Raw genomic sequence first — 27,570 nt, forward strand, 5'->3', positions numbered from 1 at the left:
GAAGAGTCTGGCGCTGACCTGCCCTCAGCATCAGTGGCTGCCTCCAGCACGTCCCTTCCTCATTCTGCCTGCGTACCACCTTCAAGCCGCTGAGGCTTGCCCGGGTCCTTGAGGTCACTCTGGTGGCCTCTCCTATCTGGGCCTGTTTCTGTTCCAGTGGCAGAGCTGGCTGTCCCCTTTATCAGTGACTTGCAGCTTACCGGCGTTTTGTGTAAAGCTTGTCATTGCCAGTTAGAAAATAAAGATAGAAACCTCCCCTTTGGAGTTGGCATTGCACTGACTTGCTCTTGTTCTGACTCCAGTATTTTGCTGGATTGTTATCAATCAGTCACTCTTTTTTCCCCCAAGTGTGACAAGCACATTTGTCTTAGAATGAGAAGCTAGGGGTTTATGTGATGCAAGTCAGGTGATTTTCCCTTAGACTAGGAATCCTGCCCTTACCTGGCAACCCAGGGCCAGTATCCTTGCCTCGAGAATCCCATGGACAGAGGAGCCTGGCGGGCTACGGTCCATAGGGTTACAATGAGTCGGACATGACTAAAGTGACTGAGGACGCATGAGGGCACAGGGGACTTCGGTATCATCCTTCCTCTGTGTAGTTTCTGCCCCTTTGCCTCCAGGCAGCAGCTGTTGGCTTGGGGCTGCACTTATGAGCTCAGATTGTGGAGTCCAGTCACTGTTCATTTATATAACTGGTCAGGCCCAAGGGTCTCCTTCCCAGCAGGAAGGGACCTTAAGGCTCACCGCATCCAAACCTTGCCCTTTGCAGATACTGAGAGTGAGGCCCCAAGAACGGAAGCCGTGTGCCCTCGGCCACACAGCTGTTCACAATGTAAGCCCGGCTTCCTGGCTCCCCCAAGGTGCTGTCTTTCTTCCAGACAGTAAAGCTCCCAACAGTGAGCACGCCGTGGGGCCTTCCGGGAGCATACCTGTCTTGGATCCGTTTCCCTAGCAGATGCAGAGCTGGTTTTCTGGAGGTGAATTCTGTCACATGCTTGGCGATCTGCTGGGGAGAATTCCGTGCTTTCTGCGTAAGAGTTGGAGGTGTCCGCGGGAGTCTGGCGTCTCTGCACTTTTTGGCCATCTGGGGAGAGACTGAGCATGCTTAGATCCTGAAGGTATTGGCTGCCAGATGGTCCTCACCTGCTACCCCCAGTTATTGCATTTATATCTAATAGAGCAGGGGTTCCCCAACCTCCAGAGTCTAAGGCCTGACCATCTGAGGTGGAGCTGATGTCATATTAACAGCAATGAAGTACCCAATACGTGTCTTGTGCCTGAATCATCCCAAAACTATCACCCCCTCCCAGTGCATGGAAAATGTGTCTTCCACGAAACCAAAAAGGTTGGGGACCACTGTAATAGAGAACCTAGCCCAGCAACCAAAACTGGGGGCGCTGAGTTGGGAAAGGAAAAGAGTGGTGTTTCTTTTAGAATAAAACTTGAGGGTGTAGTTTTGAAAGTCATTGTCTTACTCATCCTTGTTGGAGATAAGTCACACAATGGGTGGTATCTGGGGTGCTGTTTGCCCTGTGAGAGCACAGTGAACTGAACCTTGTGTGGGCTGGTCGGTTGAAAACCCAGAAGCCATGGGTTGGAAACAACCGAAATGTTAAGCAGCGGGGGAGCTGCTGAAACCGTGCGCTGCCATGAGGTCATCACAGAGGCTTTGAAAGAATGCTCTGTGATCTGGGAAGATGTTCATCACGTAAGATACTAGAAGGTATGAGCTACAACATAAGGTAAAGCAGAAACATTCAACCTGACTTCAAACTCAAAAACGTGTTTTGCAAGGACGCAGCGGTGTCCTACAGTGTGGTGGTGTTTTTTTAAAACAGAAAAAGACAACAAACAGAAAGACTAGTTAGGCAGGCCTAGGCCCCTTGGGCAAGTCATCAGACCTTCCAGACTCAGGCTTCTCATCTGTAATTTGGGAGATGTTCCTTGCCTCTGGGTTGTGGGAGGAATTCCGTGAGCTCTTCAGGCCTTCAGGGATTGGGCTTGCCTCCACCTCCGGTCTTGGACCCTAAGTCTTCATGCTTCACTTCAGGTTGAGTGATTGGACCAGACGCAATTATCTGCCGCTTCAGGCCCATCAGAGCTCCCAGGGCCTTCTGGACCCTGGACCTGCACGCTGGGGGCTCAGACCGTCACGTAGCTTGCCGTTTCCTCCACGTGCTGTGCCCTTTCTGGCCACCAGGCCTGTACACGTGCTGAAGTATCTCATGTGTTTCTGTCTTCCTAAGTAGCCTGGCTTCCACCCAGGGCACCGTGTCCAGGAGGTGCTTAGTCCAGTGTTTGTCAACTGACTTGAAGAGGTGGGACTTGAATTGGGCCTTTAAGTGCGAAGTGGGGCTTGGTGATCGAGGTTGGAGCATCATCCTAGGAGCCAGGCAGGGCAGAGGGCAGTGGTGGTCATCACTCCTGCCTGTTCAGGGACCAGGCCAGCTGGGCACAGCAAGGAGTTGACATAGGCACAGCCTGCCTTTTTTTTTTTTTTAATAATTTTACTTTTTTATTAATTTTTGGCTGTGCTGGGTTTTCACCGTTGCATGGACTTTTCTCTAGTTGGGGCCAGCAGGGGCTCCTCTCTAGTTGCGGGATGCCAGCTTCTCACCGGGGTGGCTTCACTTTGTCGCGGAGCAGAGCTCTGAGGAGTGCGGGCTTTGGTGGTTGTGGCTGCCAGGCCCTAGTGCACTGGTTCAAGAGCTGTGGCGCATGAGCTTGGTTGCCCTGTGGCACGTGGGATCTCCCCAGATCAGGGCTGGACCCCATGCATCCTGCATCGGTAGCTGGGCTCTTTACCACGGAGCCGGCAGGAAAGCCCCAAGGCACAGCCTGCCTTCACTGTCCGTTGTCACTGGGCATCACTGCCCTTTGTAAGACATGCAGTGGGTCAGGCTCGATCGGTCTTGCTAGCTTTTGTAGCCTGGGGCCATGTATGCTTCCTTATAAGAGAGACCCATTGAGACCAAGCCTGTGGGGTGGTCATATGTGTATGGAGGCTGCTGAGATCCTGCTGAAGGCGAGACCCAGCTGGACCTGGAGGCAGGAGGCAGCCTGGGTGCTTTGTCTCACTTTGCCACTTCCTGGGTGTCCCAGGTGGCCCTAGTGGTAAAGAACCCTCCTGCCAATGCAGGAGGTACTAGAGACGCGGGCTTGATGCCTGGGTCGTGACGATCCCCTGGAGAAGGGCAAGGCAACCCACTCCAGTATTCTTGCCTGGAGAGTCCCATGGACAGAGGAGCCCTGCGGGCAGGCTATGGTCCATAGGGTCACAAAGAATCACACGTTTCACACAACTGAAATAACTTAACACCCCCCCCCCCCCACACACACACTTACTAGATCATGTCCTGAGTGGAGTGACCTCAGGAATGAAAGCAGTGCTTGCCAGCATGTTCCGAGTGCCATCTAGCCCAGTGTTCTTATCTGGTTCTTACGGCACTGGTGTTATTCCGAACGTGTCCAGTCAGTCGCACGGGTGTGGTTGCCGTCCGTGAGGCAGCAGGGAGAAGTGGGGACTCAGAGAATCTGCCCTGTTTGAAGGGGAGCTCTCCCCTTTTAAGAGGATACATTAAAATGTGTCAGGCAGTTTTTTTTTTTTTTTTTTTTTGGCCAGACAGCTTATGGGATGCTAGTTCCCTGACAGGGACCAAACCCAGCTCCTGCCAGTGGCCAGTGAAAGGGCCATGTCCTGACCACTGGGCTGCTAGAGAATTCCCTTGCTGTTTTTTAAAAAATTGCAGTAAAATATACATAACATAAAATTTAGCATTTTAACCATTAAAATTTTTTTAAAAAACTTTGTTTTTATTTTGTGTGTTTCAGCCGTTTTTAAGCTCAGCACTGTGCACTCACAGAGCTATGTACTGGCCCCCACCCTCCACTCAGGCAGGTGTTTTGTGCTTTATAAACACCACCCCCACTTAATCCTCACTAAACCTGCTGAGATAGCTCCGATTTTTAATCCTCATTTGAGAACTGAGGAATTTGAGCCACGGATGGGTTAAGGCACTGGTCAGTGTTGGAACTGGAATTCTAACCCTTAGGGGACCCAGAGTTGTCAGTTACTCTGATTCTTTTTTTATTTTTTCTTTCTTTCTTTTTTTCCAGAAAAGCTGGACATAGCTTTAAATGTTAAAACTCCTGCTTTTAAAAAAGATTGACTCAAACTAACCAAACAAAGCACCATGGAGGCCAGACAACAGCCTGGCCTCTGGGCATGGTTTTCCCGGTAACTCACTGTCACCCATCCAGTCTGCCTCCAGAGGCACTGGGACAGTCCAGGGTCCAGTTGCTTCCCGGGTGATGCTAGTGGTAAAGAATCTGCCTGCCAACACAGGAGATTTAAGATACACTGATTCGGTCCCTGGGTCAGGAAGATCCCCTAGAGGAGAGTATGGCAACCCACTCCAGGATTCTTTCCTGGAGAATCCCGTGGACAGTAGCCCACCAGGTTGCAAGAGTCGGACACGACTGAACGACTAAGCACACTCACACACAGGGAGATAATGTAAGTAAAACTGTGTGGAACCTGTGAGGAGCTGATGTCTGATTTGGGGGTTCGTGAGAGTAGCCAAGTACGCATATTGAGTGCTCTGTGTGTGTCAAGTCCTGTTCTTTCGAGAGCCCTCCAGGGTCGGGGTATCGTTGCCCTCCTTTTACAGATGTGGCTCAGACAGGTCAGGTACCTCTTCTGAGGTCAGGAGTGGTGGAGTCGGGATCTGAGCCTGGGCAGTGGACTCCAGAGTGAGGCTCTTGCCACTGTGCTTATTGCCTTGGAGCCCAACTCTGAAGAATTGCCAGGGAAGGGGAAGCGACGAGCATCTGTTTAAAGCCCAGAGCAGGGCCAGACACTTTGCCAGGCACCTTCTCACACTTTATTTCATTTCACTCTCACGACAATCAGGTGGGAACTGAGGCTCAGACAGGTCTAATGGCTCGCCAAGGTCCTGTGGGGAGAGAGTGGCAAAGCTGGGGTTTGAACTTGGATCTGAGAGACTGCAAAGCCTACGCTAGGCTTTCCTCTCCGTGAAAGGTGGAAGTGTTAGTCTCTCAGTCATGTCTGACTCTTTGCGACCCCATGGACTGTAGCCCGCCAGGCTCCTTGGCCCATGGGGTTCTCCAGGCAAGAATACTGGAGTGGGTAGCCATTCTCCTCTCCAGGGGATCTTCCCGTCCCAGGGATCAAACCTGGGTCTCTATGTCTCCTGCATTGCAGGCAGATTCTTTACCATCTGAACCATCAGGAAAGCCCTTCTTCTTCATGGAAAGGTAGTAATCAACTAATTTTCATATTTTAAAAATGTATCTGCTTAAGGGAAGAGCGCTGAAAAAGTGCAGTTAGATTAGGGCGGCTCAGGGGAAGCCCCCGAGAGCTGTAGCAGTTTCCCTCACGCGTGTTTAGGTGGCTCCTTGGGGGTCACGTGGGTCCAGATCTGCTGCAGTTCGGGGGTGTGGGGCAGGGAGCGTGGAGCTGGGGTGAGGGCTGTGCTGGCCCCAGTCTCCTCTTTTTTTTCTTTGTTTGGAATGCTGCTAACAACCCTTTTATTTAGCTTGTTTGGATCCACATCCTCCCTCTAAGTGGTGCTGATTGAAGGAACCACGGCCCCAAGGTGGTGTTTTCAAGGTTGGCATCTTGGGGGCTTGGTGGGAACGTCTTCCAGCCACTGTGCTGATGGCGCCTCCTCTCCATTCAGCACGGTCCCTCGAGGCTGGCCCTTGCCAAGCCCTGTGCTGAGTCCACGGGGAGTGAGAAGGCGGGGGATGTCCCCGTAGTTAAGGACTGAAGTCAAGGACCTCGTGATCCAATGCAGGAAAGAAGGAGCTGCCGCTCTGCCTGTTGTGACAGCCGATCCGCCGTCAGAGAGGACCTTCTAGGTGGCAGGAACCACATGGGCAGATGAGGGGCATGCAGGGCATAGGGGAGAGACTTGTCGGCCGGGCCTTAGAAGAAGGGAGTTCGTGGACCTCACCCACCTTTCTGTCCCTGGAGCTTAGCCCTGGACCTGCTTACCAGGCTTCTGAGAATGAGTCAGGGTTGTATTTGAGCTGTCAGGCCCCAGGGGGCAGAAGGTAGATGGCAAGAGAGAGATGCTAAACCCTTGGGCCCATGTGCACCTGGCCGCTTTGCTTTCTTTCAGACCCATGGACTAGGTGGCTAGAAGTAGGAGGACCGTGACTCTGTGGGTCCATGCTAGGTGAGGACCACAGGCCACAGCCTGCCAGTGGCACAAAGCTCAGAAGTTCAAGGCCAGGCCTTATTTAGAAGCCTGGGCCAGTACTTGGTCCTCAGGGCTAGGTAGGCCCTTAAAAGCTGCTTCTTGAATGAGCGGATGGACACCAGAACCCGCCCGGGGTGGATCCAAGGCTGGGAGCAGCCCTCTGCTGCCCGGAAGTGCTCAGTAAATGCTTGTTAATCATTTCCTGCCTGGCAAGCCCTGTGGGTGCCTGGGAGAGCCCTGGTTCGCTTGGGGGAAGGGTCATTCAGATGACCTGGCTTCCGGCCCGCCCGGCTCTCTGGGAGCTGGAGGCGGGGTGGCACCTGCGGGCGTGGCGGCGGGAGCAGCAGTCAGGGAAACCTGGTGCCAGGAGGCCTCTCAGCTTAGTGAACTAAAGGGAAACACGTGACGTGCCCTGCAGGCTGCCCCCCAGGGACTCCTGGATGGACACCTGTCCTGGCCTCCTCCCCCCACACCCTGTTCCATGAATGTGCTGCCCACCCTGGGGGGTTGGGGGCCGGTGAGGACCCTTCCCTGGCCCCAGACGCAGATCTTTCCTTTGACTTGGGTGTTTCTCTGCAGGCTGGTGACCCCGAGCCAGGAGGCTGGGAGTCGGTCTTGCTGAACAATCGAGTTCTGGAATGTTCAGGGGCAGCCAGAGTGTCCATGTGTCCAGACAAGAGGGAGCTGCTTAGGTCTGAAGGATCCATTCTATTCGTAAAAATGCCATGTGTTCCAAAGTCAATAGGTGGTGGTAGTGGAGGGGGTTGGCTTGGAGACCAGGGATGCTCTTTGTTCCCTGGCGGTTATGGGACCATCTCTTATCTCTGGGGTGGCCCGCTTTTCCTTCTTAGGATAAGTTCAAATCCCCTGGGGTCATGAGAACACTTGTGAGTCTATTTCCATTCTGTGGGGGGAAAAGAGGAGGTTTTTGCTTAAGAAAATTTGGAGAACTCTGGGCTAAACAGAATCAAGCAGATGTCTTTCTTGCTAGACTTTCAAGAACCTTCTATGTGCTTCTGACTCTTTGAGAGGCGGGGGGATATAAAATGCTTATTTCCCCCAGTTTTTTGTTTTACCTCATGTCTATTTATCTGTTATTAGAAATACCTCAGGAGGCTTAATGTTTTTAGGAACCTGATGCAGGAAATGAATCAATTAATTCAGCAAACATTTATTGGGTAATTACTATGTGCAGTGGCCATTATAGATGCTAGGGATAAGCTAATGACAAGTCCAGACCTAGAACCCTATGCTGGAGGAACTCATCTCCTTGTGGAAGTGATGACGTGACCTCTGCGGAGGACCTGCTGTGTGTCAGGCCTGTGAGTTATCACATGTTATCCTGTGTAACCCTCACAACAGCCTGGTTGGATAGAGGGACCATTTTATAGTTTAGGCTGTAACGGAAGCTCCCAAGGGTAAAGTGACCTCCCCACTTGGGCTGAGTTGCAAGAGGAGCTGGTGAAGTGAGGGACACCGGGCAGAGATGTTGGGGTCTGTGGCAAGGATCTGTTGCTATCCTCTGGTGTCCGTTTGTGAAGGTCTGATGGAGACACTTTCCCGAGAGACTTTGAATCAGACAGCGGCAGACGTGCTTCTCCTGAACAACTGGTTTGTTTTCCTCTCTGGACACTGAGGATCTCATGACTGATCGTGTTTCCTTTTGGCTTCGGTTACTAAGCACCTGAGGGCTAGGTGTGTGACCTGGCTTGACACCTCTGCAGAAAGAAACTGACCATATGGTATATTTTTCTACGTGTTGGTCTTGCCTCTGGCTTTGTTATTTTCCTTATGCTTATTTTTCTCTTGGCCTGATTCCCTTGACTGTTTATTCTTTGGTGGTGTTTGTATTGTTTGCTGTAAATACTGGGTGGTGGGTGTAACTGAATTTAAAAAATGCTGGTCAGGTGCGTTGTGTCAGGTCCTCCAGCTAGTTGGCCGGGGGAGGCAGGCTCCATCTCTGTCCTCCACACCATGTGTCTTTCTGGATGAGGATCCACCAAGAGACAGTTCCGTTTGCTTTTGCAGCCGCCATTCTGTGGGTTTCAGCAGAAACCAGGCTGGCTGAATTGGAGGTCTTGAATGGCTTGAATTGACCTGCATGTCATACACGTGGTTTGAGCAAGACTCTGGGCTGTGGATCCTTTCTTGGTGAGAGCTCCTCAGCCTTCGCTTCCTGCCTGTGGTTTGGAGGGTTCCCAGGGGGGACAGACCCTCTCCCTGGCCTTGGACAGACAGATGAGCACTGGATGCTTTCTGCAGCTACCTCTCATTCATTATCCTCATGGCAACTCTGGAGAGCGTCAGGAGGAGCAGGTGGTATTGATGAGAAAACGGGCCTGGAGAGGCTAAAGGACTGCACCCACTGGGGGACACGTTAGCCTGCACCGCGACGTGAGAAACCACGCTGCCCCCAGGAGAGCTCCCTGAACCCTCTGTCGGCAGCGTGGGAGTGGGGAAGAGCTTGGGACTTGGGGTTTGGATCACACTGGACATGAGTCCTGGTGCACACAACTGTGTGTGCCTATGGGTGAGTCACTTTTTCTGAGCCTCGGAAGCCTCATCTCTAAAATGGGCGCCCTAATTCCTGCCCTGCCAGCCTCACTGGATAAAGGAGAAGGCGAGCATGGAAGCATTTGTCTGGTGTTAGGCACTGTGGGTGTGTGCTCTGCTCCATCTTCATTGCGCTGGTGATGAAGAGGGCGGCAATAACGATGCTGATGAGAATGGCGGAAGTCATAAGAATGTTACTTCTTTACTCATACGTTATCTTAATGAACGCACAAAGTAAGCAGATGAGTGGGGGATATGAGAGTTCCTTTTTGCAGGTGGAAAAAAAAATTGAGTAATTTATTTAAAAAAAGATTAAGTAATTTGTTTAAAGGCACAGAGCTATTAAGTGGTAAAGCCAAGATTTGAACCCAAGCAACTGACCCCACAGCTGAACTTATCATCACAATCATGGGAAAGGGCAGAAGCCCGGGGCCTTTTAGGGTGATGGTATTATTATTTTAGGGTGATGGTATTATTGCACATCAATGTGAGAGGAACCAGTAGGGACCACCTGGGCAGGCAGTTGGTGTGGGTGGTCCCTGGAACAGCCTTGGGCAACTGAACCCCCCTCGGAGATTCATGGTTTTCACCTGTAAGATGAGATAATAACACGCTTCTTGGTGTTAATGAAATAGGGGATGCATAGATGGTTGTACCTTGCTATAAAAGTGTTTGTGAGATGTGAATGACATTCTGCAGACATGGAGAGCAGATGTAAATTAGTTGTCACGGCCCCCTCTGTTTCTTAAAATCATCTCCCTTGATGAGATGGTGCGATCACCTGTAGTAGGCAGATTCTTCGTTCAACCAGTTTGTTGAGAATCCGTGTTGCAAAGTCTTAGCAAGGTGCTGGCTCAGCAGGTAAAGAATTCGCCTGCAGTGCTGGAGAGACAAGAGATGTGGGCTCGATCTCTGGGTCAGGAAGATGCTCCCCCCCACCCCCCACCACCTCGGAGGAGGAAAGGCAAACCACTCCGGTATTCTTGCCTGGACAGAGGGGCCTGGTGGGTTACAGTCCGTGGGGTCGCAGAGACAGAACTGAGCACAGCAAAGTGCCAGGCGGGGGGTGCCTACCCAGGGTGCTGCTGATGCGGGTGGCTGGGGGCCATGTCGGCACTGCCCGAGGCCCTCGGCCTGCCTGGGAAGAGGTGGGAGGACCCTTAGCAGGGAAGCCCCTGGGATGAGGCAGTGGGATCCCAGGCTTCTCAGGTCGTGGGGAGAATTCTCTTCTCATTGTTTAGATCTTTTCTCTTCCCACCTACAAGTAATGCTAACACTTTGAAAAGTTATGTGAAAATCGGCTAACTGAAAATGTAAATACGGGCCGCTAGGAGATTGGAAACAGACCCCGGAGAAACAGGTTCCTTGGGAACAAGGTGTTTTTGTAAGCGCCAGTCGGGGGGCGGGGCGGGGGCGGGGCTGGCGAGCCACTCCCACCTTCTGAAGGGGGAGACGGGGCGCGCCGTTTGGTTAAGCTTGATGAACTTTGGCTTTGAGTAAGGGATAGCCCTTTTATTTCCTGCTTTGTTCTGTCCCAGGTATGCGGCGACCACAGCCCTCATTCATGCAAATAACAGCTGCCCGAGGGGGCGGGCTAGACACCTGGGAGGAGAAAACTGAAGCCTTCCTTTCCTCCTGTTTCCGTGGGAGTCCAGTTACCTTCTCTCCAAACTTCCTGACGGTGGTGGTGGTGGTGGTGGTGGTGGTGGTGGTGGTGGTGTGTCTGTGTGGACAGGGACACCTGGCGTGCTGCAGTCCATGGGGTCACAAAGAGGTGGACACGACTGAGCCACTGAACAAAGGCCCCCGACCCAAGAAAGGCCCCGGGTGGGCCTTTGAGGTCAGGCTGTCCCAATCTCCCCCGTTCTTTTCCTGCCTTTGGGATGACCTCTGTCCAGGAATATGGAGGTGGCGGAGGTGAGGCAGACCCTTGGCCTTGACAGGAACAATGCAGAAGTACTCTCAGGGGAAAGGAAGCATCCTTCCTGGTTCACCCTCTCCTGCCTGACCCCTCTGGACAGATGCACATGGACAAGCCTGTTTGGACTGGAGACCTCTTCCCAACAGCCCCTCCCCCCCCGCCCCCCCCCCAGTTCTGAAAGCAAAACTGAGGGCCTGCAGCCAAGGAAGCTTCAAACCAGGGGGAACTTGGCACCCTCGTCATAACTGATTCTGATTGAGGTAGTGACCCTGGGCTGGGCTGTGCTTAGTCGCTCAGTCGTGTCTGACTTTTTGCGACCCCATCCATGGGCTGCAGCCCGCCAGGCTCCTCTGTCCGTGGGGATTCTCCCGGCAGGAATACTGGAAGGGGTTACCATACATCTTCCCCACTCAGCAATAAACCGATATCTCCTGCATTGCAGGCAGATTCTTTACCAGCTGAGTTCCCAGGGAAGGACCCTAAGGAGTGTTATTTTGGGGAAGCATCTTTGGACTTAACTCCCCTACCCAACCTCTAAAACATACCCAGTACCCACCATTTCTTTTCTCTGAGACTGAGAGGAGTAAACTGGGCTGGGGAATCTTCAGGAAGGGGTCCAACACTCGCTGTTGACCGTTCAGCAAACCCATATGCCCAAGCCTGAAGGTAAAAATTTGCTGACCCAGGTGAAAAGGGTAAAAACACGTTGTGCCAGGAACTCCAGGAGATAGTGAAGAACAGGGAGGCCTGTGTGCTGCAGTTAACGGGGCCGCAGAGGGTTGGACGGGTCTTAGCGGCTGAACGCCAGCAACAGAGGGAACCCACAGTGTGTGTCTGCTCCCAAGGCATCAGCCTGAGGCACAGGAACATGTGGGTCTCTCCTGCCAGTGTGTTGAATGCTTGTCAGCTTTCCCTTCCTGAGTCTTCATCTTAATAAATTATTTGAGTAAGGCGGATTTGCTTTGGAATGTCAGCACCTAAGTCTGCGCCATCAGAGGGCACACAGCTGACAGACCCATGCAGTTCTTTAGAATTCGCAAGCTGTGTTATGTACACAGCAGTGGACCTGGGTGGTGGTTATGTGTGTAACCGCTGACAAAAAAGGAACCATAAATTTTGCAGGAAAGAATTTGTTTTGGTTCCCTGTTCTTTTTGCTTTATATCGCATATTGTTTAAAAGAGGGATTTTTTTTTTTTTTTTTTTTGCTAAAGGAAAGGGAACTGTGTATTTGAGATAAGTAGACTAAAGTGAGATAAATAGTTGGGTTCTGTCATGTGTGAATCAAAATGGCGTGATTTCTGAGGTCACCCTGGTTCTGTCCTGAAAATTAAAACAAATGAAGTATGGGCAGGTCCTGCGATGCTGGTTCGATTGGGATTTATGATGGCATTCCTTTCTGTTCGCTTTACAGAGCTGAGTTTGGTGAAGTTTCAGGAGATTGTAGCCAGTGGTGATCCAGAGACAATAAATATTGCTTTCTGGGGAGGTCTATGTCGTGTCTGATTTGGTGACTGTTAAATGGTGGCCAAATGGCAGAACCCATTATGCAAATGTGGAAGTGGCCGGATTTGAGTCAGTCACCTCCGCTTGCGGCATGAAATACCCTAATTTTTGGTGGCGATGGTGGAGGGCGTTGGCACAGAAAGTCAAGAGGCTTTCCATTCCCTGCTGCTGTGGGAATGTCTCTCATCTCTCCCAACCCTTCATTTGGTGTGGTCCCCGTTCCTTCTTAGGACATCTGGGGTTCCCTGGGGCGTGGGAACCTGGTCCACAGCTGACCCCCACTGAGCTCACGGTTGGAGGTCTAATAACTGGGCTTGGTGCAATCTGGGTGCAGACCAAATGCTTGGTGACCGCAGCTGTCCCAGCCCAAGACCCTGAGGTGGGTCAGAAGCTGAGCAGGCAGAGGTTTCAGAACCCTCTGAAAGTCAAGCTGTGTATTGATTCCGCCATTGCCTGCTGTCAGCCTGTAGCTTCTGGAGCTACCATTGGCGTGGATGAGCCAATGAGCTATGAACAGGCTGTGGGCAAGTTCATGAAACAGTAGATGAGCAGGGGCTTTGGACAGTTCACCTCTGGATTATCCGGCTTTATTTTATCATGTGTCAGAGTTGACCATAGGTCCCCAGATGCAGAGAAAGACCGCAGAGGGCAGGCTGAACACTGATGGCTTATTTTTTAAAGAAACAGCCGGGCATTTTCTTGCATTGAGTGGCATCACCGGTTCAATGGACATGAGTTTGAGCAAGCTCCAGGAGATGGTGAAGGACAGGGAAGCCTGGCCTGCTGCAGTCCATGGGGTCGCAAAGAGTTGGAGATGACTGAGCGACTGGGCAACAACAGCAAGGCATTTTATTTTTCTGTGACAGGAGAGTAGTCTGCCCAGAGCCCTTAACAGGAGGGTGGGTTTTGTATGCAAGTCTCAGGGTTTGGGGCATCAGAGGTAGGAATGAAGCCAAGAGCCTTATGCGAAGGACACATGCATTGTGAACAGGCTGAAAAATTTGGGCTACTGTGGACATTACCATGTGACTGCCTCATCCCACCCCTCACAAACAGGCAACGCCCGAGCGAAGAAGCCGACAGACCTCTCGGAGGGGCGTTTAGCACGCTCAGGCTTCCATTGCGACCTCCAGTGTCGTGGGTGTTGTTTTAATTTTTTGTGTTTGTTGTTCGTTTGCTTCTTAAGGGACCCTCTGGGTGTATTTCCTTTGTCAAATGGTTAATAGCACAGTATTCCCTTTTCTGCCTACTTTTCCTTCCAACAAACTGCTTAAGAACCACCCATCTAAAGCCTGGCTCCCTGGGTTCAACCCCCTGGCTCCGCCCTCATCAGCTCTGTGACCTTGGCCTAATTCCTAAAGCTCTCTGTGTCTCGGTTTCCTACTCTGTGAAATGGAGGGCATAAGAGAACTCGTGTCCTTAAGACTGTTGTGGGGATGAAATGTGTTCACCTGTAAGAGAGGGCATAGGGAAGTGCTGGGCACCTGGTCGGTTCTATGCGAGTGTTGGTTACAGGAGTTGGTTAAGCAGCCGTGTGGGCAGTGGAAAGTGCTCTGGTTGGGTGAGTCGAGAAACCTGGCTTCCGGCCTGATTCTGACAGACTGAGGTCCTCCGGCCGGCTGGGCGCTTTCCCTCTCTGGGGGTTCTGACTTTGCACCTGTGAGATGAAGGCATTTGGCTTGATGAGTGCTTTTCTGGGGCTCTGTGGTAAGGGGTAAGAGGGGTGGGGGCAGCCCCACGACAGTGACAGAGGCTTGTAGGTCTCCGTCTTCACTTCAGCTGGAGCAGGTTGGGTTCACTGCATCTGTGGACTTTGGTTCAGGGGGAGGAAAGGGTTCTTTTTGGGGGTGGTGTGTGTGTGTAAGAGAGAGAGACAGAGAGGGGGGAGCAAAGAGGTATGGAAGTGGCTGAACTCAAGGGCCCTTCCTGGGGAAAGAGGCAGGGTGAGTGGGTCAGCCAAGGGGAAGTTGTCCAGGGAAGGGTGGGCCTGGTGGGCCTAACAGAGCCTGGGGAGGGGGTCTGAAGGCCTGAGGTCAAGCGGTACAGGACGGGACTAAATACAGAACAGTAGGGAAATGCTGCCTGTCCAAGTGGTCTGGGCTGATCTCCTTACTTGGGCGGTACAAATGACTGCTTGTTTATAAGGTGACCAGACTTTGGAGAAGAAATTAAGAGCCAGGAAACCAAAAAAAATGACTATTAGACGTGGAGAAATTCAGTTTTGTTATAGCTTACTAGTTCTTGCTGGAGGTCATCCCAACTTGAACAAAACAGTTGCTGCCTTTTCTAGAATTGAAACCAGAGGGTGTCTGCCAGTCCTTAATACTTGTTTCCATCTCCCCCTCTTTCCTTTCCATTCTAATAATCACTAGGAATTTCCCTGATATGAATGCCCATTCATTCCTTTATTATCACTTAGAGACGAGGCGCTATCTTGCCAAGTGGAAAACCCATTCACAGGCTGAATGGGTCCAACTTTCTCGAATGAGTTTTCCGTGGGATTTTGAACTTCATTCTTCCTAAAATGGGATTTAATGTTTCCTTTTTTTTTTTTCTTCAATTGTAGTTTTATTAGATCTACAGTATTTTTTATCAGAGGGAGGTCCTGATGTTTAATCCAGCAGAAGTTAGATGATTTATGCCGCCCCGCCCAGGCTACTTCTTTGATTAAAAGCATCTTTCAAAACCCTGCCTTAGGGACGTCCCTGGTGGTCCAGTGGTTAAGGCTCCATACTACCAGTGCAGGGCGGGGGCAGGTTCAATCCCTGGTCAGGGAACTAAGATCCCACATGCTGTGGGACCAGAAAACTAAACCCCCCAAACAACAAAACACCAACAATCCCTCCCACATACCTGCCCCCCCATCTCCCCAGCACACACATCTCATCCAGCAGCTCTCCTACCTGGACCCCTGCCTCTGTTCACATTCCTCCCATATTAGTGACTTCATTAATCGGTAGGGTTCAGTGTTTGAATCCTTGACTAGGCTGTTTACTCACTGAAGATAGGAGTCGTAGTTAGATTTCCTTTCTGTTAGTATTTTGCTGCCGTGACCAACCTTCTCTCTCTTTCCAGCCTCTCTCACTCTGTCTAAGATGAAAGCAGTGGAGTAGATTTCCTGGTACAAACAGCTGATTCTGATGGGAGTAAGGGCTGGGGACTGAACACCCACCCTGTCCTGAACAGGCTGTGCCTGCTGCCTTAGTTACCAGCTAGCTAGTGTTGAGCGTTTGCTTGCAGAATGTGCATGGATTGCTGTGTTTCGTGACTGAGCGGTGTTGTTATTTCCCTCATTCTGAGTGGCATCTAAGCCAGATCCGCCTGGGCTTACTCCAGGCTCCCCCCACCAACCCCGGACCTGGCAAACGCACGGATCCCACCTTACTCAGATGTTATTTCTTGACCTCTGCTTGGAAGGCCTGGCACACACTGGGTCATCAGGAAGAGCTGAGCTGGTAATAGAAGGGAAAATCAAGATATCTTGCGTTTCCTCCGAGCTTGTTGCCCAGCTCTCTGGAGGGCGCTTCTGGATTCTTTTAGCCATGCTGTCGAGCAGGGCCTGAGAGTGTATGAGGACGAGTGAGGTGCCAGGTCACTGTGGGTCAACCGTGGGCTCTGGGGTCAGGATCGGTACCTGGGGCTGAAGGAGTCAGGAATATCTACTAGGCCCATAGGTCTAGCAAAAATGTGGTTGATGTTGCAACTCAGAGGGCTCTGGGGGTGTGGTAGGTGGCCTGGTAAAAGATAAGCGGACAGTGGAGGTTTACCCTCCTTCCTGGAGATTCGAGAGAGGTGACCGTATGGAAAACGGGTGGCTGTGTGCTCTGCCTAGTGGGAGCAGCTGCCAGTCAGCTTCTTTGTCACCGTGTAGAAGTGTCATCCTAGAAAAACTCAGAATTTTTTTTTTTTTAATGCGATGTCTCCTAATTTTTGAGTGTTGGCAACTGTGTCAACCACAGAGTCACGCCTGCTGGCTGGCCTCAGGGTGGGAGGGCCAGGCTGATGAATGCCAGAGGCCCCCAGGGGACACACATTTGCCAGAGGGTCAGTTTGGGAGGGTGGAAGTCACCATCCTGATGGTGACATACCGTGGTGGCCACGGAAATGGACTTGGCATTCGGGGCGGGCGGCGCAGAGGCCAGAGGTTGGCATCAAGGAGATGTTAATGACAAAGGCCGAGTTCTTGGCCCAGCAGAAAACCTTCCGGCTCCTGTCTCCTTCCCTGCCCCGTGCCTTCCAGGTCTCCTCCCTGCCCCCTGGAGCCTCAGTCTGCCTTTTTGAGTCTGACATTCAGGGCCTTCCTTGTGCGGTGTACCTGTAAATGTTGCTCCCGTGTCAGAGAGTGGCCTCAACCGACTGACACGCCTGTGGGGTCCCACTGGGCCCCTCCAGGCTTCCTGGGTTGCGGCCAGGCGCTTCCAGGACACGCCCACAGCTTTTTCCTCCTGGCTTCACTCACGCCGTCCCCTCTGCTGGAGCGCTCGTCCCTGCAGCGTATGGGCGAGCCCACGGCCTGCCCCGCTCTGTAGACTGGGAATGAACCGGGCGTTTCCCTTAGCTACCGCGGTGCGTTCTCTCCATCTGCACCCCTGTCCACGGCTCGCGGATGTCTGAAGCTCTGGCTCCCGTGGTGGATGGTGCAGGCTTTGTGGGAGGGCCCCGGTCTCACTCGGCACTCTGTGCCCTCGGCGCTTGGCTCAGGACCGCGGTCCACAGGAGTTTGTTGAATTAGACGCTTCTATTGGGGGAATGGAGATTTCTTAAGAGGAAGCTGCTTCAGGTCTGCAGGGAGCATGGAAAAGGGGGCATTGGCCGGAGAAGAGGGTGGGATGCTGCCTCGCGGGCTTTCTGGGCTTCAGAGCAGGCCCTGCCCGCAGGACTGTCGGCTTTTGTTCCTCTTTCCCCCCCAAAGCTCTTCTTTAGGGGCGTGCTTAGTTCCCACGCTCACAGGCACCCAGGGTCCAGGCATGGAGTGGCAATGAGAGGGGCTCCCCCGGCGAAGGGAAAAGCACCCCACGTTAATAGCCCTTCTTCACAGCCGCGCCTGCCTCGCGTCTTGGAGGCGGAGGGCTTTCCCGTTGCTCCGTTGTCTGCTCTCTCACTTTGCTGGGAGCACAGGGTCTTCCTGGCTTCTCTTTCCATTTTGTGCTGCTGACAGAGACGTGGACGCCACGAAATGTTGCTTTTATGGTGGAGGAATAAGCTTGGAGGTGGGTGCTGGCCTAACGTGGTGGTGCTGGGAGCAGCCTCGGGACCCCTCTGTGCCCCCTCGCACCACCTGTCATCCACCCTCAGCCCAAGCACGGGGATCTGGCACGCCCACATCCCCCAGGTCTTCGCAAAAAAACTGGAAATCTGGGCTTTTAATGGGAAATCTCTTAACTGTTAGCTTTGTTTCAAACACTGTGCAGCAGACCATCCATGGGGCTGATGAAGCCACGAGCCCCTCCTGGTCTTTGTCTGGGATCCGTGGCAGAGAGGGAAGCTAAAGCTGCATGTGAGGGCTCCTGAAAATAAAGGGTGGTTTGAAATTGAATAAAAGCAGAGAAGATCTGCAGTGGTGGGTGCGGGGTTTCTCACTGGGCCCTGGTGCCGTGTGGCAGAGGCTTGTCCTGGTGACGTGCGGGGGCTTTGAGCCCGGTGCTGGTGCTGGTCTTGCTGTGTCTGCCTCAGGCCCTGTGCTGGGAGCTGCCAGTGCTGCTGTGAGCGCAGTGGACGCATCCTGCCTTGGTGGCCACCCCTCCCCTGACCCGTGCCTCGAGGGTGTGGGCTGCCTCTCACGGGTCAGGGGAGCCTCACACCTGTGTGCATTGCTTAGCCCCTGTGACTTCATGCAGACTGGTCCAATTACTTTTCCGTTTCCAGAGCCATGAACAATAACTTAATTTTTTTTTAAAGGGAAAAATGTCAGTGAGTACATGTACATGGTTGTATGAAATTCAGATTATACAGAAAGGTCTAGAGAGGAAATTACTTTTGGCCCTTTCCTCTCTTCCTCTCCCAGTTATTTGAAACAAACAAACAAACAAAAACAACTGACTAGTTATGTGACCTCAGACAAATCCTCTAACCCCTCCAAACACAGTTCCTTATATGTTATGGGATAATAGTAAAACATGAGCTTCCCTGGTGGCTCAGACAGTAAAGAATCTATCTGCAACGCAGGAGACCCGGGCTTCATCCCTGGGTTAGGAAGATCCCCTGGAGAAGGGAATGGCTACCCACTCCAGTATTCTTGCCTGGGGAATCCCAAGGATGGAGGAGCCTGGTAGGTCCATGGGAATCACAAAGAGTCAGACAAAAACCTAGCTCACAGTATTATTAATTTTTCTTGAGCGTGGATTAAATGAGATGATGTGAAATCCCCCAAATCCTAAACACACAGATTATTTTTTTCTTTTTTTTTTCTTGTGTGGAGGATTTCTTTGGCAGTCTCATTTGTAATTATCACACGTTTGTCTTTGATAAACATACATGTTCAGCTGCATAAGAGAAATAATAAAAATAGTAAAGCTGAGCAGTACCATTTTCAACTTGAAATCCTGTTCCTCCCCGCTTCCCATGGAGGAATCTTTACATTGCTTCCATACCCTTGCATCCCGAGACTCCTGAAGACCTCTGATGACTGGCTCTCAGTAAGACCAGAGGACATTTTTCTCTCAATTAGAACAGGACGTGGGATCTTGATGGTACATTCTTTGCAGCCAGTGATAGAGATGGTAGTCTGAGATGTGCTGGAAGTCCAAATGTAAAGCAGATTAATTTGTAGGAATGTTGGATTTTTATCTGGGCAGATGTTTTGCTTTTTATGGAGCTGGTTGGGAGTAAAGATGTGGTCAGGGTTTCATTGGAGCTTTCGTTTTGCTTTGAGCTCATGTTGGTTAGGATCAGCTTCAGCTGCATGAGCTTCCCTGGTGTCTCAGATCATAGAGAGTCTGTCTGCCACGCCGGAGACCCAGGCTTGATCCCTGGGTCAGGAAGATTCTCCTGGAGAAGGGAATGGCTACCCACGCCAGTGTTCTTGCCTGGAGAATTCCATGGACAGAGGTGCCGGACAGGTTACAGTCCATGGGGTCGCAAAGAGTCAGACACGACTGAGCGACTAACCCTTCTTCTACACTTTTTAGCCGCATACAGCAAAATGAAACCCCGGCAACCTCCAGGCTCACTGTAATTTAAAAGATGCTTAAGGGATGTAAGGTTTTGTTTCTCACGTAAAAATAAGCTGGAGGTAGAAGTTCAGGGTGGAGAAGGTGATGGCACCCTGCTCTAGTACTCTTGCCTGGAAAATCCCAGGACAGAGGAGCCTGGTGGGCTGCAGTCCATGGGGTCGCTAAGAGTCGGACACGACTAAGCGACTTCACTTTCACTTTCCACTTTCATGCATTGGAGAAGGAAATGGCAACCCACTCCAGTGTTCTTGCCTGGAGAATCCCAGGGACGGGGGAGCCTGGTGGGCTGCCGTCTATGGGGTCGCACAGAGTCGGACACGACTGAAGCGACTTGGCAGCAGCAGCAGCAGTTCAGGGCCTGTAGAGCCCCAGGGTGTCATCTGAGATCCAGGTTTCCATCCTCGGTCACTTCATGGTCAAGGGCGTTCCTTGAACCCCAGCTGTCGTGTCTGAGCCACATGCGGCCAGGGAAGGAAGGGCACAGCCCTCGCAGGAGACACCTCCTCTGCTGCCTTAGCGCTCTCTGAGCTCTTTTCTGGAAGCCCCACAGAACACTTCTGCTTGTGTCTCACTGTAGTGACTTGGTCACGCACACACACACTTAGCTGTAAGGAGGCTGTAAAGTGTAGCCTTTTCGTCCCCAGTGCAATGTGTAAACTTAAAAAAAGGGTCTTTGACTGAGGAGAAGGAGCCTGGATATTATGGATGTGGGCAGCCAGCAGTGCTTTCAGGAACTGTAAATGGTAGAGATTTGTGAGCTGACCTCCTTCCCGCTTCTGTGCTCGCCTCTAAGCAAAGGACCACCTCATTGTTCCGTGCAGTGACCGTCGCCGATTAGTGTCTAGGGGTGCAGACTCCTAGCCGACTCCTCCTTTTTATAAATGGTGCGGTGAGGGTATCAGAGCCTGGAGAAGTTGGAGGGCTGATGGTAAACTAGCACGGGGCAGAAGGTAAATCGTGTGGGGCCGTAGAAGGCGCCCAGGCCCTGGTGTTGGAAGACCTGGGTCAACTCCCAGCCTCCTCTGACCTCTCTGAGCTCTTCCCATCAGTGAGACGAGGAGTCCTGCCACCTTACAGGGCTGCTGAAGCCTGTGGAAGCCTTGGGGGATCCGCAAGCGTGATGTGAATGATTAACCCACTGCTGGGCTCAAGTGTTTCCCGCAGGCATGTGGGAAGTGCCCATAGGGCAGAAGATGCCGTGGGTTCAAAGACGTCACAGAAGCGGCCCAGCCTGAGTCTGGCCCAACACGCTGGTGGGGCGCAGTTGGACTCTGTTTTTTACCAAATGGCAACCCACTCCAGTATTCCTGCAAGATCCCATGGACGGAGGAGCCTGGCGGGCTACAGTCCGTGGGGTCGCAAGAGTCGGACACCACCACCATATATGTCCAGATGTGGCCTGCAGGGCGTGCAGGATTGGAAACACACGCCTTTTCCTTGTTGGTGTCCTCGTGCCTCTCTCAGTGTGGTCATCCTGCCTTGCCAGTGTGCTTCCAGGAATTAAAATGTATGTTTTCCATGTATGTTCCTTCATGTAGACCATCTGCCTGTCCCTTCATCTGTCCAGAGCTGGAGAGCAGGGGACAGTGTGTCCTTCCAGTGACTGCCTTGGTTGGCACATTTCGAGGGTTATTATGCCCGTGGTTGGTCCTATCCCCACACCCCAGTGACATTAGTACCTAGCCCTGTGTTAGAGGGAGCATCCCCATGGCTCTATCATGGGGTTGTCATGAGGATGAGCACCCAGCCAGGTGCCCGGCGCTTGGTCAGATCTTGCTGAGTGACCACTGCTGTGTCCAGCTGGTCAGAGCAGGCCAGGCGGCAGAGAGTGACTCGGTTCCCCCAACACCTCTTCTGCCTCCTGCCAGGATGTTTCCCCAACTTGGTTCCTGTTTTCGGGGTGAGATTCTCATCCCTCAGCTCTGGATATTCATGTGCCATCAGTTTCAAACGTGATGAGAAATAAAACACAGAAGGGGGAAGGGAGAGAAGGGAAACCAAGCAGCCCAAACGGACTGGCCGCTGAGCACCTCCACGAGACTCCTTGGCTGGGCTTCAAGTGCGTCTTAAAAACTTGAAGTTAAGCCCCAGATACGATTTTGTTTTCTGACCCTTTCTTTGTCTATCTTGCCTTCTAATTAGTTAACCAGTTAATGGATTCATTCAGCACATGCCCCATATTCAGTGCCTGCTCTGTGTCAAACCCCACTTATGTCCTGGGGATACTGACATGCCCAGAACTGACCACGCCCCTCCCTCATGGAGCTTCCATCTGGTGGGGAAGACAGGTGGATTTCAGGCTGAGAACTAAAATAGGCAGGTACTGTTTTACATATGGCAGCCGGGGCAAGCCTCCACAAGGGGGTTCAGGAAACAGCAAGTACGGATGCCTTGAGGAAAGACCGATTGGCTTGTTTGTGGAACAGCAAGGAGGCAGCCCTTTTGGGGGATGGAATGAACCGGGCAGGGGGTGTAGGTTTTAGACTTTTGAGCTTGAGATACTTTTCAGCATGAATGTGGAGGTTGAGTAGGGTGTTGGTAGCAGGTCCCTGGAGTTCAGAGGAGCCGCGGAGTCTGGGACTGGATCGCGTGAGGTTGGTTGCACAGGCCAGGTGGTGCACGTGTCCAGTTTTGGTGGATCTTCAAGAGATACAGGTGCCCGTCTGCCTCATTCGTTGGCCGTGGATTTGCGTCTGGACAGAGTGACCAGGACCATTCCCTGTGTTGCTCCCCATCTGGTGTGGAAATCCCTCAGAAGGATGAGATGGGTACAGTGGAGAGGAAGTCACTGATGAGTCTGTCCTTGAGGTCTGGCCTCGATAACTGTTCGCTGGGTGGCCGCTGATGGTGGTGGCCCCACTGGGACTGCTTAGCAGAACCAGAGCATTTGACCTGTACTAGCCAGCTGAGTTTTCAACAAGTGCGTTCTTTATTACCAGCCTTCTCTCCAAGGTGAATAGGGCCATGTACCGAGTAGGGACTCGGCAGGACTCCCAAGTGTGAACTCTGAAGTGCTGACACTATTAACAGCTGCCAAGTGGCAACAGCTGCCAGTTGTCAAGCCCTTCTTACTTGGTCAGAAAGTAGCATACAGACTTGGCACAGGACTCCCCTTTTCTCCTTCAGTCTGTCCTGTCCTGGTGCTAGACCCCGGCGTGGACCTTCCTGCTGGCCATTCCCTCAAGGTGGCATGTGAGAAGGATGTGATCTGTTGGAAAGAACTTGGCTGTGCAGGCAAAGGCTTGAGCTAGAAAAAGAACAAATGGTCATTCATTTAATGCTTCCCATTAACCAGTTTTTTTTTTTTTCTTAAAGGAAACCTTCAAGAAAGGGAGATTCCCAGGCCATCTTTAGAATTTAGGCCCTGATTTCACATCATAGAACTGTTTCTTTTGGGGGAGGTTCAATGAAAGACTTAAATAACTTAATGGATATGAATGTGAAGACATACTGTAGATGTTAGGAACTGCTGCTGTAGCCTTAAAGGATACCCTTTCCCCAATTCCCTGTTGATTCATCTTATTCATATAACAAATCCATAGCCTAGAGCCTGGCGCATATGTATACACCGTGTAACTGCTGTGCATGTATTAACTCATTCATCCTACACACTAGTTGGGAGGTAGGTGCTGTTATTTCATCTGTTTTACAGATGAGGAAATAGACACAGAGGTTAAATAAGGTCACCGAACTAGCAAGTGATAGAGCTCAGATATGAACCAGAGGAGCCTGGCTGTGGCTCCAGGCTTTTCACCTTATTGGCTTTTCCGCAAATCTTTACTAAAGAATAATGACAGTGGCCGTATCCGTATATTTCAGAGGCTAAAACTCTTCATTCCCGTGTCGTCTTCAAAGCCCATTTTTCAGAGAAGGAAACAAAAGGCTGCGGGTCGTTAAATAACCACTCTGAGTCTAAGGAATGGCGCCAGGATGCCAACTGTGGCCTGTCTGGCTTCCGAATCCTGCTGTTTCCTCAGCACAATGACTGTCCTGCCCTGGGTGACTCATGGTCCCCGGTCACCTCCTTTCAGACTTTTGTGGCCCATGGCACCAGTTGGGCTGCAGGATGGGACAGTGGCCCGTGTTTCTCCAGGCCTGGCTTCCAGGCCATGTGAACACCCCCCCTGCCCCCCGCTACCCCCCTCCCCACTCCATCTCTGGGGAGGCTGGCGAAGTCGGAGCTTGGACTTGAAAGCTGTTAATCCAGCTGGGCCCCCTCCATATCTTCTGTTTTATTAAGCTCAGGGTTTTCCTAAAGCACCTCAGATCTCCTTTCCCTGTGTGAAGAGATTAGGCCAACACGCACACACCCAGTGTGTGCAAGATTAGGCATCACACCCAGTGTGATACGCAAGCATCCAGTTTCTGGTCTGCACTGGGATGAGCAGTTTCTCGTGACGTGCCCGGCCCTGGAGAAGCCTTGGGAGGGTGGGGACCATCTGTGCTGTCCTGTAAAGGAAATTGTGGTTTCTTTCTTTCCTTTTTTTTCTTTTTTTTTTCATTTATGGGAAAGGGAGACTTCTGTCTCAATCGAGTCTTTGTGGCATTGCATTTCAGAGAGTCACAGAAAATGTTCTATGTAAATGACTACAAGCCCTGATGAGGGCCTCAATGGGTGCCATTGTGTCATATTGCTATTATTGGCGATTGCAGGATTCTAAATGATATTCTCATCAGGCTGAAAAAGTTCAGTGTTAGCAGCAAAACTCGGGGTTAATTATACCGCTCTGAATTAGAGCATAGAATTAAGTTTCAAGGAGAGCGGGGCTCTTAATTTCTCTCCTCCCCTCCCCCACTCTCTGTCTCTGCAGGGTTGCTGTTGGAGGTTTGATCAGAGTATTGTTTAACCCGTGTTCTAAATTTGTACTTATTGGCATTTTGCTCTGCATGAGTGAGTACCCTTTCTGGTGTTGGGAAACACAGGACCAATTTATAGGATGGTTGGAGAGGGGGAGAAGGGGTCAGCTTCCTAGCGCATCCTTAGTCCCTCTCTGCCTAAGAAAGACTGGAGTCTAAGGGGGCGTGCGGGACCCCCTGGAGAGGCTCCTTTAATTCAGCTCTTGTCTCTTCTGCCTTGGGATTATCGGCTGTTCTGATGCCGACTCACCTCTTTGAAGAAATGACACACTGACCTACATCTCAGCTGAAACAGATAGAAGCCTCTTCTCTCTGTTCTGCCCCTTCTGGGCATTCCCCGGGGGACCTGCACAGGAGGCCTGCAAGGCAGGCCCGCTCAGGTTTCTTGCCCTCGACTCTCTCTTGCCTGTTTGAACTGCAGAGCTTGGCTCTTTGACTCGTTGCTGATTGCAAACTTCCTGCATCCCTTCTGCTCCTTGCTTTTGTCTGTAAATTTCATGTTGCCTGCATCTCTTCTGACCCGCATCCCCCTTCTCTCTAATATGTTACATGGGCTATGAATGTAATTGTTACATTAAAAAAAAAAAACTTTGAAAAAAATTTTTTCGTAGCAGTAGCTTCCTAGTTTATTGTCTGTATATATCATTATTTAACCACTTCATCATTATTCAAAAAATTAATTTTTATTGGAGTATAGTTGCTTTACCGTGCTGCATTAGTTTCTGAACCAGCTATACTTACACAGATAGATATCTCCTCTGTTTTGGACTTCCTTCTATTTAGGTCACCTCGGAGGACAGGGTTGAGTTCCTAGAGCTGCACAGAAGGTTCTCGTTAGTTATTCACCGCTTTAGGTTTCTTTGTTTTTATTTTGGCTGCCCAGCTTGTGCGATCTTAATTCCCTGACCGGGGCTCGAACCCAGGCCCATGGTGGTGAAAGCACCCAGTTCTGAGCACTGGCTCACCAGGAACTCCCCACCACGTCACCACTTTTGGATGTTTAGGGTGAATCTTCCCTTTCTTTCTTTTGCTTTTGTCAGTCAGACTATATTGGCAACTAGCCTAGGACCAGTTCCTAGAAATGAGCGTACTGAGAGGACGGACTGAAAAGAAGAGAAAGCACTTGCAAACCCGGATCTGTCTGCCTCCAAACCCAGTGCTCCTTCTGCTGGTCTTAGTTCTCTTTGACCTGCCAGCAGATCCAGAGCCCGCCCAGAGGGGCCAGGCACACGCTACTGTCCCTGGGGGCCCCACTTCTCACCTGGATGGGTCAGAGGCACTGAGCTCTGGAATTCTTTCTCTCTCTCTTATTTTTGGAGTTTGACAGCGCTAAACAGTTCTCCAGGACAGCACCGGCTCCTGTCCTGCACAGCATGTACCGACTGAACACGTTCAAGAATACCACATCATTAACGCGTGGCCCTTCAAAGAATAAAAGATAGGTGCTTTTTTTTTTTTTTAATGGCCATGCTTCACAGCATGTGGAATCTTACTTCCATGACCACAGCTTGGTCGGCAGGACCACGACCCTCTGCAGTGGGAGCGAGGAGTCCTAACCACTGCCTGTCAGGGGCTGCCATATCGAATGTAATTTATTCCTCCCAGGGCAGACCCCTTGCAGAGTGTCCCATCCCTATTTGGAAACATTAGTTCTCAGTTTTCTCAGTCGGTGTGGTAACATATTTTCTATATTTATAGTATGTAAAACAGACGTTCTGAAGCACAGCCCTGACTGAAATGACTGTCTTTCCCACGCTGTGTATCCTCTCAGGACCTAGAGAGAGTATGAGGAGGGGGAAAAGGGGGTCCTTTGGTCAAACAAGCTGGGGAAGGGCTCTATTCTCAAGCGAGCCCTGGGGGACGTTCCTGGTGCTCCAGTGGTTAGGACTTTGCCTTCCAATATAAGGAGTTGTGGGTTCGATCCCTGATCCGGGGAGCGAAGATCCCGCATGTCTCGTGGCCAAAAAATCAAAACCTGAAACAGAAACAGCATTGTAACAAATTCAAAAGACTTTAAAGATGGTCCACATCAAAAAAGAAATCTTAGAAAAGAAAGCGACTCCTGAAGCCCTTAGACTCTTGGAGGCTCAGCTACGCTGCCATCTGAAGCCTGTTTAGTTCTGTGGAAGCCACTTTGTTCCCCTGGACACCTGTTGATATCTTGCGGCAGAAGCAGCATGTGAAACAGCGCTGAGCCAGGGATTAAGTCCGGGCTCCTGGCGTTTCAGTCCCTGTACTTGCTCTCACCTTTTCGCTTCCCTTCCTTCCTGGCCTCTGTGCGTCTACGGACGCCGTTGTCTCCGCCGCCTATACCCTTTCCCTTATCCAAACACGGCCAAGTTCAACTGCATCTTCACATGGCCAACCCCATGTGCAAGACTCAGTTCAGAGCCTCCTTTTTTTCACTCTATCCTCAGACATTCTCCGTGCACTTTGCCTCTGGGCCCCTGGCATCCTTACAGCCCGCTATTCTTTATACCCGCCGTGCGTCATGACATCCCAGCTGGTCCTCCATCTATTCGTGCCCAGCTCTTTTCGACTGATGCGTCTCCTTGGAGATAAGACCGGTCTCCCTGTCATGGCTTCAGTGGGACGGTCACATTGTCTCGCACGCAGTAAGCGCTCAGTGAATGCTGAGCGGATGTTCGTCGTGTGGGTTGATGCTTCCGTGGAGGGAGGGCCTGTCAGCGGTGGTCATGGCGGAAATGTCCCACAGCAATGTCTGTGCCGACCTCAAAAAACTGGCCACTGAACGAGATACAGAATCTGCCTTCTCCGTTCAGCATTGCTGGGGAGGACAGCTTCTTTTTTTTAAAAGAAATTTTTATTGTGGTGAAGATCATATAATATAAAACACACTGTTTTTACTAATGTGACTGCACCTTTCAGTGGCTCTAAGTACATTTGCCGTGTGCAGCTCTCACGACCATCTCTCTCTGGCATCTTTCCCTTTCCTAAACTGAAACGCCGTCCCCATTAAATACTACCCAGGCCCAGGGACGGAAGCCGACTCTCCCATATGGCAGGCAGACTCTTGACCATCTGAGCCACCGGGGAAGCCCCCTTCACCCCCACTCCCCCACCCCCAGCCCCTGGCATCTATCAATGTACTTTCTTTTTTTTTAAAATAATTGTATTTATTTGTTTTTGGCCCTGCTGGGTCTTGGTTGCTCTGTGGGCTTTTTCTGGTTGCAGCAAATGGGGGCTTCTCCCCAGTTGCGGGGTGCGGTCTTCTCACTGTGGTGGAGCACCGGCCGTAGGGCATGCGGGCTTCTGTAGCTGCCGCGTGCACACTCAGCAGCTGTGGTGCTGGGCTCTAGAGCGCAGGCTCAATAG

The 27,570-nt window shown here is 51.4% G+C and overlaps 1 protein-coding gene and 1 long non-coding RNA gene across 2 annotated transcripts in view; both read left to right on the top strand.

Annotated features, from left to right (window-relative positions):
* The window catches only part of LOC121816723 (uncharacterized), a 28,287-nt gene extending 2,012 nt beyond the window's left edge, over positions 1-26,275 (top strand). The window contains exon 2 of the long non-coding RNA XR_006056433.2: positions 1-26,275. This is a non-coding gene — a long non-coding RNA (uncharacterized LOC121816723).
* The window catches only part of PTPRJ (protein tyrosine phosphatase receptor type J), a 174,994-nt gene that overhangs the window by 23,833 nt on the left and 123,591 nt on the right, over positions 1-27,570 (top strand). The gene's annotated exons all lie outside the window — the stretch shown is intronic.

Source organism: Ovis aries, chromosome 15 (genome assembly GCF_016772045.2).
Source record: "Ovis aries strain OAR_USU_Benz2616 breed Rambouillet chromosome 15, ARS-UI_Ramb_v3.0, whole genome shotgun sequence".
Lineage (NCBI taxonomy): Eukaryota > Metazoa > Chordata > Mammalia > Artiodactyla > Bovidae > Ovis > Ovis aries.